Below are 19,922 nucleotides of genomic sequence, written 5' to 3' on the forward strand. Positions count from 1 at the left end.
CACTAACTGCAATTAGCAGCACTTTTCCAGCGTAAACGTGAGTTTTTAAGATCGCCCCTTCTGTTAGCGGAGCTTAACGAAAATGAGATGCAAGATGGGCGTTCTCATGCAAAAACTGCTGCTATCCCCACTTCGCGATATTTACAATGACATTGCCATATGGCAATAACCCACCAAAACTGCGGCTAAGCCTAGTTAGAGGCAGTTATTTAAGACCAGAAAATAACTTGTGTTAAAATTGGTGCAAACACATGGGGCCTCATTTCAAAGGTTTTGGTGCTGGACAGCTACCCTGCAACAAAGCAAAAGATACGGCGCATTGCTGGGCCTCATTCATGAAAAGAGTGCATCGTTGCAGCCAAACAACGCTGCAACACTTTTCACCGCACCCTCTTTGCGACACCATGGATGCGCCGTATTCAATGTACGGAGCTCCATGTCGCAATCAATGACAGATACATCTGGAATCCTGACGTATCTGGCAGCACTGAAATCACGCATTGCTACATTTATGTTGCAAGCATGACGCAACTCCAGCAATGCATGTGGCCAGTCTCTCCCTATGGCACTGCATCACCCTTGTGCCTGCCATGAGGCAGGCGTAGGTTTTTAATGCAGTGGTGTCCTAGAATTTTCATAGTGAAATCTGAGAGACTTCACTGCGCCAATCCTACATGAGTTTGTTGTATGGGAATGCCCACCCTGCATACATCATACCAGACGCAATTATAATGTGGCACAGGTTTTCACAAAGTCACACATATGCATAGATGTGTCACTTTGTAAATAGGGCGCAACGTGGTGCAAGATTCACACTGCAAGTATGTCAAGAAACTGATGCACCGGCGGCGTTAAACTGCCAGAAGGGGCCCAGGATTATGCCCCCATGACTTTTCCCCTTACAATAGCGCCCAATAACTGCCATGCGCCAAAGTAGGCACCCTTGCGCCATAGTGCAAGGGTGAGTGTGTTGTGGAGTTGATTGATGTTGTTGCTCCATCTCTACTCGAGACCTTTGCTTGTGCAACTGGACTAGTGGAGGGCAGGAGTGAAAAAGTTGGCCTTCTTGGAGTTTTTTTGCCTGGTCTTTTCTTGACAGGTGCCAGGGTGTTGGAGCGCTTGAAGGTCCATCGGTGGAGGTAGCGCACTGCGGTGTTGGCATCTGTAAGCATTGGCAGAGTGGTGGTGCTGAGGGAGTTGACAAAGAAGGTCTTGGATGGGTTTGATCCAGCTGCGAAGGGGGGCGATGATGGTGGTGGTGTAGGGTGAACGTGGTGAAGGCGTGATGTATATAATGATGGTCAATCCGGTAGAGTTGAGTGGTGTGGATGCAGTTGAAGTTCCCATTGGCGGAGAAGACGGGTTCAAGCATGTGTCCGGCTATGTGGGTTGGTGCATTGACTAGCTGCTTGAGTCCGATGTTGGCAAAGTTCCCCTGGAGGGGGGCAGTGTTCTGGTCACTGGGGTTGTCCACGTGGAACTTGAGGTCTCCGAGTAGGATGTAGTTGGTTGATGGGAGAGCCTGGGGTGCGATGAGATCCACAATGGCATCGGTGAAGGTGGGTTCATGGCCCGGGGGGGCCTGTAGACAAGGGTGCTGGGGAGGGTGGTGTTGTTCTGGATCTGGATCTGGAAGTGGAAGTGGAATTGTCCTATGGTTGCTGTTGGGTCATTGAAGTGTGTGGTCATTCAGAGTGTGCATTTGTAGACGATGGGCATGCCGCCTCCTGGACAGTCGGGGTGGTCTATGCAGGTGATTTTGTAGCCGTTGGGGATGAGGATGGCGATGTATTGTCCAGGGCAGAGGTTGGTCCAGGTTTACGTGAAGAAGGTGATGTCTGGAGAGGTGGCAACAAGGAGGTCCCAGATTTTTGTGGTATAATTGTTGAGGGACTGCACGTTGAGGATGATGCAGTTGAGCCAGTCAGGTGTGCTGTTGGTCGGGTGGGCGGCAAGAGGCGCTGGTGTACTGATGTGGCAGGAGGTGCGTTTGCAGTTTTGGCAGGCTAAGGGTGCAAAGGTATTCTTTGGTGATGCTAGATGGCAGGCGGCGTGGTGTCCAGGGTTGAGGGCAAGGAGGGTGCTGGAGTCATAGCGGTGGAGTGTATGAGAGGCAGGGTCCCTGGTGCCGGGGGTTTTACAGGGGCAGATGAATGCCGACAGGTTTGCCTTTGGTGCACCTTTGGTGCACCAGTGACACACCCACTTCGCATGGCCGCACAGCGTCCACCATTGGGTAATGCTGCAGGGGGGCTGGACAGTGGGGAGGCGGGAAATGTGCGAAGGAAACTGGAGGGGGTGGGTATGCAGGGGATCACAGCAGCAACGAGGGAGAGGATAGGGAAAAAGGAACTGCAAAAGAAGCACAGGCAAAACAAGCCAAAAAAAGAAAAGATAATAAAAGACAAAAGTAGAAACAAAGAAAAGCAGAAAGATTAACAAGAACAGCAGAAAAGTGGGACAGGAGGGCAGTCAAGCTAAAGAGCAGTGATGCTCCACCACTGGATCACTAGGGATGAGGCACAGGCAGGAGCATGCGGGTGGAGGATGCACTCGAACACCTGACCTCCAGGTCAGAGGAGCAAGCAGCCGCAGATGGGGACAGCAGCAGCAGCAACTAGACCATGCACCACTCTGGGAAGAGGAAGTCCACTAAGAGTTAGTGCCCCGTACACTCAAAAGCAAACTAACAGGGGGCAAGGTTTGGCAACACCACCTGTTTGCCTCTTCTGATCTAACAGTGGTGAACATATTCCATGTTCCCCAGCGAGTAACGTGGGATTTATCTGACTTCCCAAGGGCCTGGGCTAGATACGCCCGTGCCCCTGGCACCCACTGCCACCAATGGCTGGTCTCAGCGACTTGAGCCAGTTAGTGGAGACCCCACCAGTCTTGTGCCCTTGGTGATGTAGGTCAGCTGTATCTCAAGGATTGCCCAGGGCACAGTGTGCATCACCCACAGGCGCTAGGCCTGTGCCCGACTCGCCCCTGGGCTTCTCCGCTCCACATCTCACCTTCTCCTCACCTGGACATTGACACCAGGGCTCAATGTGCTGCACTCTCTCCAAATCTGTGACTCAGCCAGCAGAAGCCTCAGCCAGGTGGGATTTCACAAGCCTGGGTACAGCAGTCGCCGCCAAGTCCACTGGGGAACATCCCGATACAGGAGATGCAACAGGGCCCCGTTAGGCGTGAAGTTGCAGTGGTCCCACAACAAAAATTTGGCGGAGCTCAGGGGCTGCATCCTCCACAGCGTCTGGCCAGCACAACATCCTCCAGCCTGTGATGCAGAGGCGCGGCCCACCACTGGTAATCTCCTCCGTGCACCCTGGTGTAGTGGTGGAGCCAGGTCCTCGGACTCAATTCTCACATTGTTTTCTATGCTAATAAATGGCTGCGGTGTTGCGTGGTGCAACATGGTGGCCATATTTAAAGTATAAAAAACAATGTGTCTGATTCCTTAACATGTCCAGTTGCCACAATTTTCTTGTTCATATTAAATGCCTCTGGCAATAGCACCACGCGTACAGACTTTGCGAAGTGAGACAAGTGCCAAAAGAAATCATGGGAAAGTGAAGTCAGAACCTTGCCAATATGGTTGAAGGCAGAATGTCTCTCTAACATACTGTTGGCATGTTGTAGAGACGAACAAGCCATTATGATGATTTAAGTACAAGGAAGCACTCAATGTATATTAAAGTCAAAATGATGTGTTGTTTGTGATTAAAGTCAATTGGACCTATATTTAGGATGGTTCTTGTATGTGAAGAAAGTCATATCCTCCTTCCTTCATGATTAGCAGTTTAATTTGCTGGTATTTGATTTTGATTTGTACAACATTACCAGCATGCACTGCATGAGCAAAACAAGGGGCTACAGATTTTTCACGTTTTGATTTCTGTGAAACTTTCTGGGATTTTCTAGAATGGTATAACATGTTCAGATTTGGCTTCCTCCATTTGCAAGAAGGAGCATTTTGTCTTTGATATATTCAAGTGATTCTTGTACACAACTACTTTTGTCTTCCCGCTTCATGAGCAAAGGAATTGCAAGCTTGCTGTTCAAAAAACTTGTGTCACTAGAGTTGTTTTCTCTGGGTCTGTGTGTCTCAGTCACAATCACCTGTAATTACTACTGTCTCATGTATGTTTCTACATCAGCTCCTCCTGGATATCACTGGCTTCTAAACAGTTCTTGAGCTGAAGATGACACTGCCATTGACGATGAGGTAAGCCCTCTGTCATTCAGGGTGATTTTTATAATGTGATATCCTCATCTCTCTAAAACTCTGGTATTTTTGGGCTCACTTATGATCATTGCTTCTGACTAAGACACATTTAATAGTAATTGGCAGAGATATCATGCATGAGATCCTTCTACATGGCTGCCGGTGTGTGATGTTGTACCTCATTTTTGTATCTGAACATTATCACCTGTTGTTTGTTAAACAGGAAGAGGTAATCTGTTCAAAGGGAACTGTTGTATGATGTCTACATGATATGTACCTTTATGAATTTCAGTTTTTAAAAAAGGGTTTTTCTGCAATGACTGCATTAAATGATTTTGAGATGTTTAAAGAGGAGCATATATTGGAATCATGTGTGGACTCTTCTGTGGTGAATGAGGGCTCACCATTAACAGACTGATTGAGTACCTCCCATTGCGTGTATGCACAAAAATGTGATGGCTGTGGTAGCTATTCGTAGGCCCAGAATCACGTTGGATAGGTTAGGCTGATTATGCAGGTTTCGTCGGCCCCCTATTTGGCTAGGTAGTCCAGGGTCTGCTAATAGGCAGCAGCTCAGAATAGACATAGACAGAAGGTAAAGCAGACACGAATCTGATGTGAGCTTGAAGTACATTGCATATCCTTTCTACAACTCTTGAGAAAGGAATTTGGAGAGCATGTCTTTCTAAAGTGTGGTTATTTGATTTGGCTATTATTGAAATTATTTTTGTGAGTTTAAATGTCATTCACAAAGTAAAATGCATCAATGTAACTGACAAAAAAAACATCAATGGCCAATTGCCACATTAAAAATTCATTTGTACTAAAAGACTAATGTAATGGCCAAGGAGCTAGACAATACAATATACCTAATAAATGGTGGTTTTACAAATTGTCCACGCAAAGATCAAAAGAAAGGGCGAACTATCAAAATGTGACATCAATTGAATTTATAGAGAAAGAAGCAAATACCTTCCTTATTTGGGCCTGATTAGATAGGGTTCAAACCACTTATCAATGTCATTCCCCACAACAAAGTCAGGCAACAGACCTTTAGGAATAAGGACCCTCTTGTCTCCAGAGGCACTGCAGGTATGCCCCCACGATCACTGCTTGACCCTGCATGCCTGGCTTTGATTTCCAGCTCCTTTAGACTCAGTTTTTGAGCCAATAAGATTTTCATTTTCTGTAAGGTTTTCTTTGCCTCAGCCTTCTAGGCCTCCATGACATCTTCTTCTCCTCTGCATCCCGTTTTCTTTCCTCCATTCTAAACTGGGCCACCTGCAACCTGAACTCTCTCTCTCCTCCCTACTTTCTGTAAGCTCCTCTGGGGACAGACTTCAGGAAATAACACTGCTTCTTGTCCTGGCTCCACTTTTGGGGCCAAGTCACCCCCCCAGCTGAAGGCTGCACCTCCGAGAGGCCCTCTTCGTGTCCATCCATCAATTCGTCCCTTACTGAGGCTTCCACAATTGACTGGTGAACTTCTGCCCAGCCCTTCAGCGCCTTTTTGAGCACCACTTTGCTGATGGCACGCTTTACTGGAATTCCCCTTTCCTTGCACAACTCCTTGAGCTGGGCCACAGTGCAGGCATCCATGTTGGTCATTTGAAATTCAATCCTTGCAGATGTGGTTTCAGACAAAACAGTCAGAGGAAGAATATGGAAAAATAAAAAGACACCAATCAAGGAGAATTTAAACTTGAATCGCTCTTGGATATGGAATGGTATTGTACACCAAATCACTGTGTGGCACTGTGCAAACACAAGTCCTGATCCTCATCGATGACCACCTTTGTAAGAAATCGGGTTGTTGGTTGACTAGGGTGTAAGCCCTGACCAAGCAGCTATCACAGTCCATGTCAGGGTGATGCACAAGTCAACACCAAATTAACCTGTGCTCATCCCTCTGGTAGCTTGGCACAGAGAGGCAACATAGTTGTGCAACAATTCAAACAGTAATAAAAAGAAGAACACCACACAAAAAGGATCTCACACCAAGTTACAAAAACAGAGCTAAATGTAATATATAAATACAAGTCCAAAACTTCAAAAACCTATTTAGAAGAATGGGAGATATTTAATTTTAAATATTTTAGTAAAGATAGCACCCAAAAGCACAAATCGACAACTGTGGATATCTGATCACACCAGATTGGGAAAATGTTGCATGTTCAAGCCACCCATGATGGCGTGAGCTCCTCCTACAGGGACCCAGTTAGTCCCTGTGATTAGAGTACCTTAGATCCTGGTTTGTCGAGTTTTGTGAGTATCCGAGTTGAAAATGTGTCATGCAGCCGAACCGATGCACCGGTACCAAGATGTGGTGAAGCTGCGATGCACGGGCCTGCAAGGCAAAGTCTGATGTTGAGGATTCATCATGCAGTCAGGGCGATTTGCTAGTTCCAAAGGGCTGTGATGCGGATCGTTGTCAAGGCTGCCGTCGATGAGGGATGCAAGGGCTGACACTGAGGATGCATCACGCAGTGGTGGGTCCAAAGGCATTGCGGGCTGTGGATGCAATGCAGATCTTTTCAACAGGTCTAATTCATGCAGCAAAGGAGATGTGTTGGTTATGCTCAGGTTTTATGACACACAGCAGAGGAGATGTGTTGGTCCTGCCGATACCACAGAGGCTGGTAAAACTTGCAAGACTCCAGGAATGAGGTGGCAGACTCACAGATGGAAGAGTCCAGGCGCAGATGCAATGTTGTTGGAAGCCGGTTATGTCCTTATGACTTCAGATCAGGAGGCCAGCCAACAAGCCCTTGAAGTCACTTTGGATTCGGGGTTCAAGAGATGACGGTCCAGTTCTTCTCTACCAGGCAAGAGGCAGCAGGCAGCAGGTCATTACAGAAAGGCAGCAGTTCCTTCACTGCAGCAGCCCAGCAAAGTGGCAGTCCTATCAGCAGCACAGCAGCACTTCTCTCTGGCTGACTATACACAGGTCTAGAAGTGTACTGAAGTGGTGGTGTATGATGTCACGTATTTATACCCAGGTCTGCCTTTGAAGTGGGAAGAAGCTTCTAGAGGTATCCCTTTGAAGTACACAGGTGCCCTGCCTTCCTGGCCATGGCTCCATACTAACTACAGGGGGTACGCACTGTACAGCCCTTTGTGTGGAGAAAGGACACAGCCTATTCAAGTGCAAATAGGTCTGGGCCAAACTCCCCCCCCATATCTTGCCAGTGATGGCCCATCCAATCAGTCCTAAGCTACCCATTGTGTGAGCCTATCTAGGAGGAATACACGCAGCCAAACAGATACACACATCGATTCATGTGACCCAGAGTCAGGCTGCAGGCGCAAAATGGTTAGCTTTCTAAAAGTGCAATTTACAGAACTGTAATTTAAAATCCACCTTCACCATCAGTTAGGATTTTAAATTGGGATTCCAGAGACACTAAACATGAAGAGGTTACCTGTTCACATTTGGAAAATAAATTTATAAAACATAATAAGGTAATTCCAATGTTATCTTAGGAGAAAGGTAGGCCTTGCAGTACTAAAAAATGAATTTAAGAGTTTTTCACTACCAGTGAAAATGTAAATGTTAAAGTACATAGCCTAACTTTTAGGTACATTGCAAGCTTTCCTCTGGGCTATCCAGGGCCTTCTCTCAGTGTGACTTATATATCTTAAAAAGATAGGTCTGGGCCTGGCAAACGATTTGTTTTGCCTGTCAAAATAGCTGTTTAAAATGGCACATACACAGAGGATGTAATGACATGCCTAAGATGTGTTTAAAGTGCTACGTACCTGGGTGGCACAATTAGTGCCACACGCCCACTAGTAGCATTTAAGTTACTGGCCCTGTGCAAAGGTAGTACCACTTTACTAGGGACTTACAGTTAAATTAAATATGCCAATTGGGTATAAACCAATCGATCATGTTTTTAGGAGAGAGCACTTTAGCACTGGTTAACAGTGGTAAAGTGTACTAGTTAACAGTGGTAAAGAGTAAAGAGTCATAAGGCCAGCAAAATTGAAGTCAGCAAAAAGAACGAGGTCTGGCGGTAAATATTTAGAGGAAAGCCACAACAAAGAAGCCAGGTCTAACACATCTGATGATAACAACGCTCCCGTTATGATACCTAATTTAACAACGAGCTATCAAAAGGGTAAAAAACCTCATTGGTACAAGCTGCATAATAATTCAGTTGGTGGTCAATTTTCCTGTGTGATCGTAGGTTCAAAGCCACTTTGATTGGAGATTAAGACTTGTAGTTTGTTCCATGTTTGAAGGGTTCCATTCTTGAACCCGGGATTTCCCTCAAACAAGATTAGTTTTTCACAGCTCTGTTATGCCCAGATAACTATAGATTCAGTGAGAGATTGAAGAGTGAATTTGATTTTGAATCACACTGTTTTATATAAAGAGAGTAATTGTAAGGGGAGCCACTTAAGTTGCTTAAGCACTGGTTTAAGTATTGGTGTGACCTGGCTATCTTTCTTATTATGTATGACCAATCTAACTGCAGAATGAAGTACCGCTCTTCCGATTATATGGCTTGCTTGTTATGACAGTTTCTGTACATGCTAAGCCTTGTGCGATCTGTGGTAATCAAGTGACATACCAGTGGTTCACATTGAGGGACATATTTACAAGCCCCTATCACCACAGGAATATCACTTTTTACGGCGTTCCTGTGGCAATATGGGCTTCACCTTATTTTCAAGGCAGCATTAAGCCACTTAACGTGGCTTACAAAAGGCCCCCTTTCACTATACCCTTAGTGTGAAAAGGGAGGGCAATGGGTGTTGCTGTGACCATTCCACCACAACACCCATTGATTCTGACCCCTATTTACAAGGGAGGTGTAAATAGAAGGTAAAGCCAGAATTAAGACCAGGGAAAACCTGGTCTTACCCTGGCGCAAGAAGGAGAAATGTTACATTTTGACTTGTTTTTGCTGTTTTCATGTGTGCTGCATTGTGCAGCACACGTGAATACAGCAAAAGGTCAGTGATTGTGTACATGAAGGTCGCCGTTCCTGCACATAAACAATCAGCAGCACACATAAAGTTTTCAAAATGGCATTTCAAGAATGTTTATGTGCAGGAAGGGGGGGCTTCCTGCACATAAAGAATCTTCCTCTGCATGCAGAAACCTTTGCACTATGCTGAAAGGGTGCCTGCATTGGTGCTAGGCTGCTACGTTTAGCGCCAGCGCAGGGGGAAATGCATGGCTGCACCATATTCTTGTAAATACGGTGCAGCCCTGCGTTTCTGAAGTGGCGGAGTGAGGTGTTAAGCCAAGAAGACTAACGTATCACTCTGCCACCCCCCTTGTAAATATGCCCGTGAGTGTGTGAAGAACTTTTGAGAAGGAATATTTGGCAGTTGCCGAGAAGGAGTATTCGTATCTCGTGGTGTTTCCAACAGAAACTAATAATGGTCATTGGAGATTAGCGCAGATCAGAAGGTCAATGGAGATGTGGGAGAGCTAAGGATCACAGCGTTCATAATTCAAGGCCCCCAAAAAAGGGCTCATCAAGCCCGAATAGCATTGGGTAGTCCGTGAAAGATATGGGAATGAATCTCTGAACTCTTCATATTGAAAAAGAAGTTTATGTATTATCAGTGTGAATAACTATTTTCATTTTCTATAATGTGAAGTTTATGGTTAAAAAAAAATTGAGATTGTACTGTTTTTGTTAACTAAATGTATGTTTAAACCTTATTGATTCATAACATTTGAACACAATATTGTTTTGAATAGTGTTTAAAGGAAGTTGGTAATTGCCTCATCAACAGTGCGCAGGGGACGGGTCTTAGTGACTTGTGTCAGGTTGTTTAGTGAATTGGCACGGTTCAGACAAATGTGCCACCACTGCAGCACGCTTAAAAAAGATAGAAAGAAAAGGCTTTAACTTCCAAAAAATAGAAGTGCGTCTCTGACTGATTAATTTTGAAGAGCTACTGATGCCTTATGCACTTAATTACTAAGGGCTTGCGTTGCCCTTGCATTATGCAAGGTGATGCAAGGTGATACAAGGCAACACAAGCCCTTAATACAGATTTACTAAGCCACGCAAAGCCACCTTGTGTGGCTCTGAATAGCTTAGTAAATCACGTGTTACTCTAGGCAATAGAAGTCGCTGCCTTGCATTACTCTACATGGAAAAGGCATTCCATGATTGTAGTGTGGCCAATCCCATCAATGGATTTTGGCACATTCACAGATTTACTGTTCTTAGTAAACAGCAAATGTGTCAAAATGGTATGCCTTCCCAACAGAGGTGTAACGAGGAGAACATTTTTTATTTCTCCTCATTATTTCCTCTTTCTATGTTTTCTGCATTCTGCACCACACATAGAAAGAGGAAAATGCCTCTGAGTATTGTTTTTGTGCTCGAACAAATCCAGCCTCCCCTCCACCCAACCTGGGAAAGCATCAAAATGGTACGCCTTCCCATCAGCGGTGTAACAAGGAGAAAAATGATTATTTCACCTTTCTACGTGTGAAAATTCCTCCTACACAAAAATAATCGTGCCTGTGTTGGCACTAGGAGGCACTCTGTGGCCACTGCAGGGAGAGAGGAGGAATGCATCACATCTCAGGACCACTGGATTGTGCAATTCTGTGGTTGTGTCTTTTTTCCTCATGATTATGGATTTGCAGCATTTTACTATATAGTCTGTTGCATAATCGGCAGATGTTATCCAAGACAAATTCTGCTTCTAGCTCTCATGGATCAAAAGTTACTAAAATGTTGCAGCATGTGTTCACATGCAGTAGAAGGCCCTTGGTAAAGGTTAACTGGTTATCTTTCAGTTGCTTATTTCTTTATTTGGTTGTTATACTGGGAATAATGAGATGAAATCTTTAACCAGACAGTATTTACTTGTGTAAAAATGAGACGATAATGAAGTGATACTCTTCAAGATTGTGCAGTATAATTTGCACTTTCTTGTTAAATAATTTAGTCAACACTGCCGCATAATTTGGTGCACCCCTGCTGCATAATTCCAGTGTTCCTGATTATATCTTTGTAAATATGGCGCATTCCTGCTCTCTCCCTGTCATGCAGTGGCATATAAACCTGGAACTTAAGGCACAGGCAAACTGATAAAAGAAGATGCAGACACTACAGCACATTTATATTACCCTGTATTAGAAATACTAGTAGCCCTACATTTGAGGCTGTTACCTGAACGGTATGTGAAAGACACTTGTGAGGCTCCATGCAGATGACATTCTCGCAGTACTCTTATGTAACAAGAGGTATGCATACCATCCACATGTGCATCTGTGAATAAGAAATAAAGGCATATTTAACTAAAGTGCTGTTACTCGTCTTGTACAAATGCAACCCTCTGCCAGACTGCATTCAGTTTATATGGCGCTTCGACAGGCTGACAAGCAATCTTCCAGGACTGCGACCAAGGAGCAGAGAATGCATGTGGCGTACTGCACAGTATATTGCGCCCGGCAACCTTAGCTTTAGGCTCTGTCTAAGCATCTGTGAAAGTATAAATCTACTCTTCAGAGTGTCTAATCACCTCTAATCCTTTCATTTACATACTAAGATGCTATTTACTCAGCAAGCACGACATTGATTCCTACTAATGCTCTATTTTCATTTCCCTAATCACATTTCATGCAGTAGCTTAAAATAAATTTCATCTCTTTGGTATAAAGTGGTGATATCTTTTTGCTGTAAACATGATGAAGTTAGCATTAAGCTTGTTATATCAATTATAAATCCTCCGTTGTCAATATGTGCTCACAATAGAGAGTGGCTATCTTTGTGGATCATAGGCTCAGGGGTAGATTAGAACACATTTCCACCTAAGCCTCTGGATCAAAATGCACCTGGGGCCCTATTACAGACAGGGCACACTTTTATTGTTTCCGCGACAGAACGCCTTTCAGCAGGTGCACTGGGTGCAAACAGGGAAAGTGCACCCTATTATGCTGAATACGCTGCCCTCAGGAGAGCTGCAAACAGGCTCCGGCCTCCAGGGCAGCACATTAAAGAGAAATACGGAAAAGCTGTTTAAAAAGCTTCTCCATGTTTCTCTGTGCATGCGGCAACCCGCTTTCACTTTTAAGAGGGTTTAGAGATCTCCTTGCAGGTGGGTGCAGTGAGTGACTTGACACATCTGCAAGGGTGTGTCATTCCTCCAGAGGGCTGCCTTTAGAAGGCACACTGAAAGTGCACCGCCTTTTGTGGAGCACTTTCAGTGTGCCTCCTAAAGGCATGTTTGCCTCTTCACCCGCATTGGTAATATGGCGCAGGTGCAGATGCAAAGGTAGCCCCTCATTTGCATGGTACCACATCCCCATACAAAGAAGGAAATGCCCTCTAATGATAGCTCTGGCTCTGCATGTGCACCTGCGCTCTCTGTATTACAGAATGGGCATCACAAGCATCCACGGCTTTTCTGTAATACCAATGCACGTTGCACCCCAGGGTTACTTCTGGAATATGGCCCCTGGAGATCAGTATGTTCACTGTTTTTTTCAAAGACATGTAACATCTGTCCAATTCCCCATGAGCAAACGTCCACTGACAGCTCACTACAAGCACTGCACACTTTCAGTATCTGCATTATCTAAATTAATATGAAAGAATGACCACATGTTTAAAAGGAACTGTTGGAAATGGGGGTCTCTGGTTGGCAGGTTTGTATCCTGTACAAGTAGAGATGCTTTCTTCTAGTCAGGGTAAGGGGGATTACACTTCTAAAATATCCCCTGCCCACCCCGTTGGTACCTTGGCACTAGCAGTCTGACTTATCTCAGAGTAAATGTTGAAAGCATTTGCGCATAACACACAGTAATACAGGGAAAACAGTACAGAAGGACACAACACCATTTTTAGAAAACCAGCCAATATTTATGTGGGTAAAACAAGACCAAAACAATAAAAATCCAACATTAGGTAATCAAAATATGAATATTGCAAAAATAGACTTAAATACAGTTCAATAGCTCTGCGTGGAGTTATCACAGTTTCGTGAACAAACAAATCCATAAGTTCAGGGTGATCGTGGGTTCGCGGGCCAACTACCATGTCTGGAAGACCGGCAAACAGTACCTTTGAAATGAAGGGCGTTGTGTATCCTGCGACGAACTCTGAGGAGGTAGCGTTGGCGGGCGTCGGTCCGGAGGGTCGGTGCAGGAGTCGTTGGTCCCTTGAAGTCACACGCATTGCAGATCGAAATCCATTCGTTTGAATTCAGGAGCACTGGCATCGGCAGGCATCAGGGATGAGCTGCAAAATGGAGCGATGCAGCATGCAGTGCCCTCAGGCTCTGGTGCAGGCAGCGACTCGGTGACAGCATCCAGCACCTTCAGTGAGACCAGGGCTGTTGTGCCAAGTGGGGTTGAGGTCATTGCAGTACTGGCAGTCCACGGTGCAAGAGGCATCATCATAATTTCTGAAGCAATGGCGCCGGCGCTGGTAGGTCAAGGCTGCGGTGTGGGATGGGGCAGGGTGTTGTGTAACTTACAAGTGGTGCTCACAGGCCACGGTGCAGGTAGCGGCATTAATGTCGGCATAGAGTGTCGCTGTCAGGGATACCAGGGGGTGATTTGAAGCGAGTGAAGTGTGGTGCCCTCAGGTCATGGTGCAAGCAGCGGATAGCGTGCCAATGAGACCAGGATTGCAGTGCAAAGCGGGGTGGTGATTGTCTCAGTGCTAACCGGTCACAGAGCCGGCAGTGCCATTGTTGACGATCTAGTATTGCTTTTGCTTCTGTTGCAGCACAAATCACACAGTTCCCAATGCTGGTAGCAGATGATCTTGAGATCTTTGCTGTTCCTGAGACTTCCTGAACAGGGGGCAAGCTCTACCTCAAGCCCTTGGAGAAACTCATGAAAATAATTTTCAGAAAGTCCTGTACAGTTGTTTTATTGCCCAAGACAGAAGCAGCCAATGCAGGCCAACACTGGAAAGCACACAGCAAAGTGGTAGTTCCTCCTCACAGCTTCTCCACCTCATCTTTTTGGCAAATTCCTTAGGACAAAAGCCTTCTAAAGTTATGGGGTCAGGGCCCCAATATTTATGCTACTTTTCCCTTTGAGGTTTTAGGCCAAAAGTCTCTGAGTTCAGAAAAACCCAGTTGTGTCCTCTCTAGTCCAGCTTCACCACAGGAGCTGGAGACATCATTCTGCAGAGCAGCCACAGCATATTTGGGTACTAGTGAAAACTCCTCCCACCAATCTAAACACAGAAAGGTCTATTTGGCCTGGCTATGAGTCAAGCAGGAAAGGCAGAACACATCTCAAACCCCCTGTGACTGTCTAAACTGAATGCACATCCCCAGCTCCTGTCACTCCAAATCCAGACTGTGAATACATAAACACACAAAGGCACACAGGACGGTTAAACAAAAAAATACCCACTTTCTAAGTGTGGCATTTTCAAACACACAATTTAAAAATACATTTGCTAAATCATGTGTCATTAAATTCTTAGCTCAGGGAGCCTAAACTCTATTTCGCGATCTTTTCACACTTGAAATTTACACTTGTGAAATGTTATAATGCAGCTCCAATTATCATCTATGGGAAATACTTAATTTTAATAGTGAAAAACGAAATAGCTGTATTTCACTCTCAGGACATGCAAAACACAAAACTACATGTACTAACTTTCACATATACTGCACCTTGCCCGTGGGGGTACCTTGGGCTTCCCTTAAGAGTGCCTTACATGAGGTAAGAGGGACGGTTGGGGTCTGGCAAGGTGCACTTGCCAGGTTGACATGGCAGTTAAATCCGTGCACAGACACTGCAGTGGTAGGTCTGAGGCATCTTTAATGAGATACTTGTGTGGATGGCACAGCCAGTGCTGCAGGCCCACTAGCAGCATTTGATTTACAGGCCCTGGGCACACACAGTGCACTGTCCTAGGGACTTACTAGTAAATCAAATATGCCAATCATGGAAAACCAATCATAACACAATTTACACGGAGCGCATATGCACATTAGCACTGATTAGCAGTGGTAAAGTGCCCAGAGTCCTAAAATCAACAAAAAGTGGGTAAAAACAGAAGGTTAAAAAGTCTTGGGATAAACCTGCTAAAAGAGCCAGGTCTAAAAGAAACATGTTCTTGCAAACAGTTACACCTACAGCTGAACTCTTGTTGAAACTACAATATTGTTGTAATCCTATCTGTGGGATGGAATTGCTTGCATCACCTTGAGCCATCTATGGATTTATGGGCAGGACCTCTTTTAAGTGTAAGAACACAAGTTCATCTTTTCATTCAGCCTATAGCACTGTAATGCAACCGCTTTAACATGGTTTAATGACTAAACACACATAATGTGGCAGTGGTGATTCCAGAGAAAGGAAGTAGGAAATGTCATGATTCGATTACTCACATACAAAGAGAGATACAAAAACAGAGAGAGACGTTACAGCTGTGAGAAGGGAGTTTGTGCCACTAAGTCCACTGGGCCCTACTTAGAGTTGGACGGCAATGGGACATCTGTCAAAAATGAAGCAATATCCTGTCAGCCCAGCTCTTGGCTCCCTTGTCTCATTTAGAGGTAAGGGGCGAGTTTGGATTCCATATCAGCATTTTCATGCCCAGGGCCTCCATAGGTGTCATTGTGGGCTGAATATCAACTGACATAGGTTGTGTTCCCCCCATATAATTTGCAGAAATATGGGGCCACTGGAGATAACAATAGAAAATCTACAATATGTTTGTAAACTATGTTTGGCATACAATATTTGTGCAATATTTATGGGAGATTATATTTTTGGCAGTGATATTTTGACATACATCTAGTGCAGTCAGGCATTACCTCGGAGGCGCAGATAGCACTGCCCTGCAAAACTTACCCTGGAGGCCAGCTACTAGGGGGATGTGGAAGTTGCTAGACATTCTCCTGGACTCTTACGAACCCCTTTGAGTCCACTTGGGACCCCCCGGGTACAGACCGGCCCCCACAAAGTGATACAAACCCAGACTAGGCTCACAGCGAGTGAACACTTCTGGTACCCTAGCTCTACTCTTTCTCTCCTTTCTTCTCTCTTCTTGCTATCCTGTCTATAATTTTTCCAGCTAGTCAACACAGGGGGGGCCAGCTAGACGTGTACAAAACAGTATCATGTAATTTCGGTAATACCAACTACGTTTATCTGGAAACCTTTAACGAAAATATGAATGTACTTGTTTTGTAAAATAAATAAAAATACCTTGAAAATATTAAAATAAAAATGCTCAGTTGTGGCACATGCAAAGACACTCTCGGTGCATCAGGCAAATTATGTTTTTCTTTTTTAAAGGAAAGCTCCAACTTTGGGGTTGTATCATTGAAAAAAAAAAAATGAGAACCGATCTGGCATGCCACCATGGTGTATCGTTAGAAGCAGGGCAAACCCAACGCTAAGAGGAACTTGGGTCATTGAATCTAGTAAACACAACAATGGGCCCTCCCTGGACTAGAGAGAGAAAAACTGGACCCAATAACCAAATCAACAGCTCCAAGGTAACACTTCAACATGTGAGTCAGATGTGGCACAACAAAGTGAAGTGACTTTTTCCAGGTAGCACCAATAGGGTTACTGCAATTACAATGCTACTTTGCTATTAAACATTGGCAAGAAGTACAGGAAATTGGGCTTTAGGAATTTCCTCTTCTTTGTTTAAAGATATTTCGTGCAGAGGATATGATTTTTAATCTGGCTGATGATGACCTGCAGATTGATACACCAGGATCCAAACATCATCATCATACAGGTGGCCACTAGCTTACTAGCTGCTTTTGGGTTGATTTGGAAATATTTTCCTGGTCCTCTCTTCTGTTAATTCAATTGTCACTTTATTTTTTTTAATACTTTATTAATCGTTTTCCGATACAGACAAAACAACACCACCAAACTTTGTGAAATGGTGTAGGGCATGTGATGGTAGTATCATAGGAAATACCAAAACCTACAAGCATCCCGCATTGTGAGCACGTCCATGGTAAAGTGAAAAAAGTCTGCATTGCCTTCCTCATTTGAGGCACATGCAGAAGCGAGATGTGTCTACCCGGGCCATAAGCATGTAGGCACATCAAAGAAATTTATAATGCAACAGCTTGTGTATGTGATTGGGGGGGGGGGGTGCAATTTTGTCTGAGGACAGCAGTAGCCCCAAATATCATCTGGTAGTGGATGTTGCAGTTCTGCCCCCTATGCCCCGTGCAGCCTTTTGTCCACAGTGGGCACCACGTCCAAACACATGTGGTATAGCCTGGAGACCAAATGCTCACCGCTGTCATCGTAAATGAGAAAAGAGAGGGGTTGAAATCATCTTGGGCAATAGAATAGGAAGACATCTGGGCGCAGAGGTTGTTTTGGATGCAGTGTAAAATGAACTTGTCCAATGGTGTAGCCTGGGCAAACCGAGTATCCTCTGCCCATGTGATGGCTTCAAATGTCACTTTGATATCTTAAAGGGGCTTTAAATATGGCATGCAAAATTCATTTGTCCACACTTTTATGGGGGTTTTGCACTTCTCACTCGTCACTGCTGCATTTGCACTTAATACATTTGCATTCATTTGCTAAATACGAGGGCTGCGGTTTCACATCAGTAGCTAATAAGGCATATTTATTCTTGCAATATGATTTATAGAAAGAGACACAATCGGTCTCATCTACAAGACAATGATGCAGGGATGTGTCAAAAGCCATTAAAGCTGTACTGTGCTGCGTTATTTTCATAGCTCAGGGATTCGTCCATTGACAACAATACAAAGCATCCCTGTGATTTCCCCGGCTTTGCTGCTGAGTTGGCTGCCATGCCCCAGTGTAGGCACCCTTGCGTCATTTTGCAAGGGTGCATGCACAGCGGGCTGGTTGTTTTTGAGCAGGAAGGGCACCTTCCTGCACAAAAACAATAATTAATGGCATTTTTCTCTTTGTAAGCGTGTTGTATAATACAGCATGCTTAGAAAGAGGAAAAACGAGGAGAAACAAACATATTTCTCCTTGTTGCATCATTCCTACGCCTCCACTAGGGAGCATTCCCAGTTATACAAAATGTTGTAAATCTGGAAATTTCTCAAGTTCCATGGATGTTGTATAGGAACAACCACAGCAACACTCATAACACGCCCCTTTTACGGAGAGAAATGCATGAAAGGGGCCCACATTTACAACTCCTTGAAAAGTCACACAGGGTGACTTTGTATGGCCTTGTAAATATGGGCAAGCTCATTTCTCCATTGGTGCATCAAAATAAAGTGCCACACTGGCAGCTCATTGGGCTTGTAAATAAGTCCTAATATGGTTAGACAAAAGTCCAGTAAAATTCATAGATTTTGTTTCGCAACTTGCAAAACAAATCACTGAGCCCATTTTTCTCACAATAATGTTTGGAATCACTGAATAATAACGATGCACTGGCATTACGCGGGTGCGATAAGCTACACCATTTTGAGGGAGCATCCAAATCCTAAACAGCCTGCTTAAAGGTCAAGCACTGGCATTGGGGGGTGCTATCTGCCTCCCTCTCAGGTACAGTAAAACATAATGACGAAAAATATTGGCCTTGCTTCTACAAGCAAGGCTGCAAACTGAGAAAACCCCTATTAACTATGAGTGAAAGGTATGCTTGCTAGTCAGTGGCAGCTACAACTATAAAAATATGGTGGGCGCTACGGTGCAAAACTCACTATTTGCTGCTCGCCCGGTCTGCACCTCTCTCCTCGATCACCATCCACAAGCAGGAAATGGAAGGATGTCCTTCCTGCTCAGTGGACACCAATACAACCAATCATGGAGCTGCTCTCATGGTGAGAGCAGCTCCAGTATTGGTGGGAGCAGGCTAACCGAGCGCCCATTTTGAGGCTGGAGGCCAGTACCAGCAATCCCTTGGCTATTTCACAGTGGGGGGATTGCTGGGTTTGCAGTGCGCATGTTGGGCTGACCGTAGTAATTGAGCCGGCCAACCCAACATGCGCACTGCGAGGCAGCTGTAAGCCTGCAATTGCAGTATCCAGTCCGGTCCCATACCCTCGCACTGCAGCATTTAAATAAAATGGGATTGACATGCCAGTTTACCTATTTGTGTGTGCCTCTTTGTGTTTCATCTATAGTGTTTATCATTTTCACCATTATTTTTATATCTGCAGTGATTCTCCTTCATATAATATGCACTAAAACTGGGCTTTAATGTTTACTAAAGCCTTTTTAAATATATAGTGTGGATTTCTTGTGTGTGTCCCTCTTTTGGGCAATTGTGTTTCAAAACCCACTGATATATAAATGTATTACCGGCAGTTCCTGACTGGATCGATGATTGCCCAATACATGTCATATCAGGTAAGTAATATAGATGTGTGAGTAACAGCTGTCTGTTTTTCAAGCTGAAGTTGGTAAGGTGGTTTATGCAAGAGGGCCTCAGGCAGTCAATCTGGGATATTTTATAACAAATCTTTTACCACGCATGTAATCACAACGCGGTCGTTATGACGACCGCGTTGTGATTCTGCATACTATTACTCCGCAAGTCGGAACAACAACTTGCGGAGGGGGGGGGAGGTGTTGGATTTAAAATCCAACACCTTCCCTAGTGTCCGCACTGAGTGGAGTTGGAATAGTAAATTATACTATTCCAACTTCCAGCACCCCCCCGCAAGTCGTTGTTCCGACTTACGGAGTAAAGGTATGCGGTAACAACCGCGTTGTGATTCCCTGCGGTGTAAAAGAATGCGGGATATTGAGGTATATTCT

This window comes from Lissotriton helveticus, chromosome 4_1, assembly GCF_964261635.1.
Source record: "Lissotriton helveticus chromosome 4_1, aLisHel1.1, whole genome shotgun sequence".
Lineage (NCBI taxonomy): Eukaryota > Metazoa > Chordata > Amphibia > Caudata > Salamandridae > Lissotriton > Lissotriton helveticus.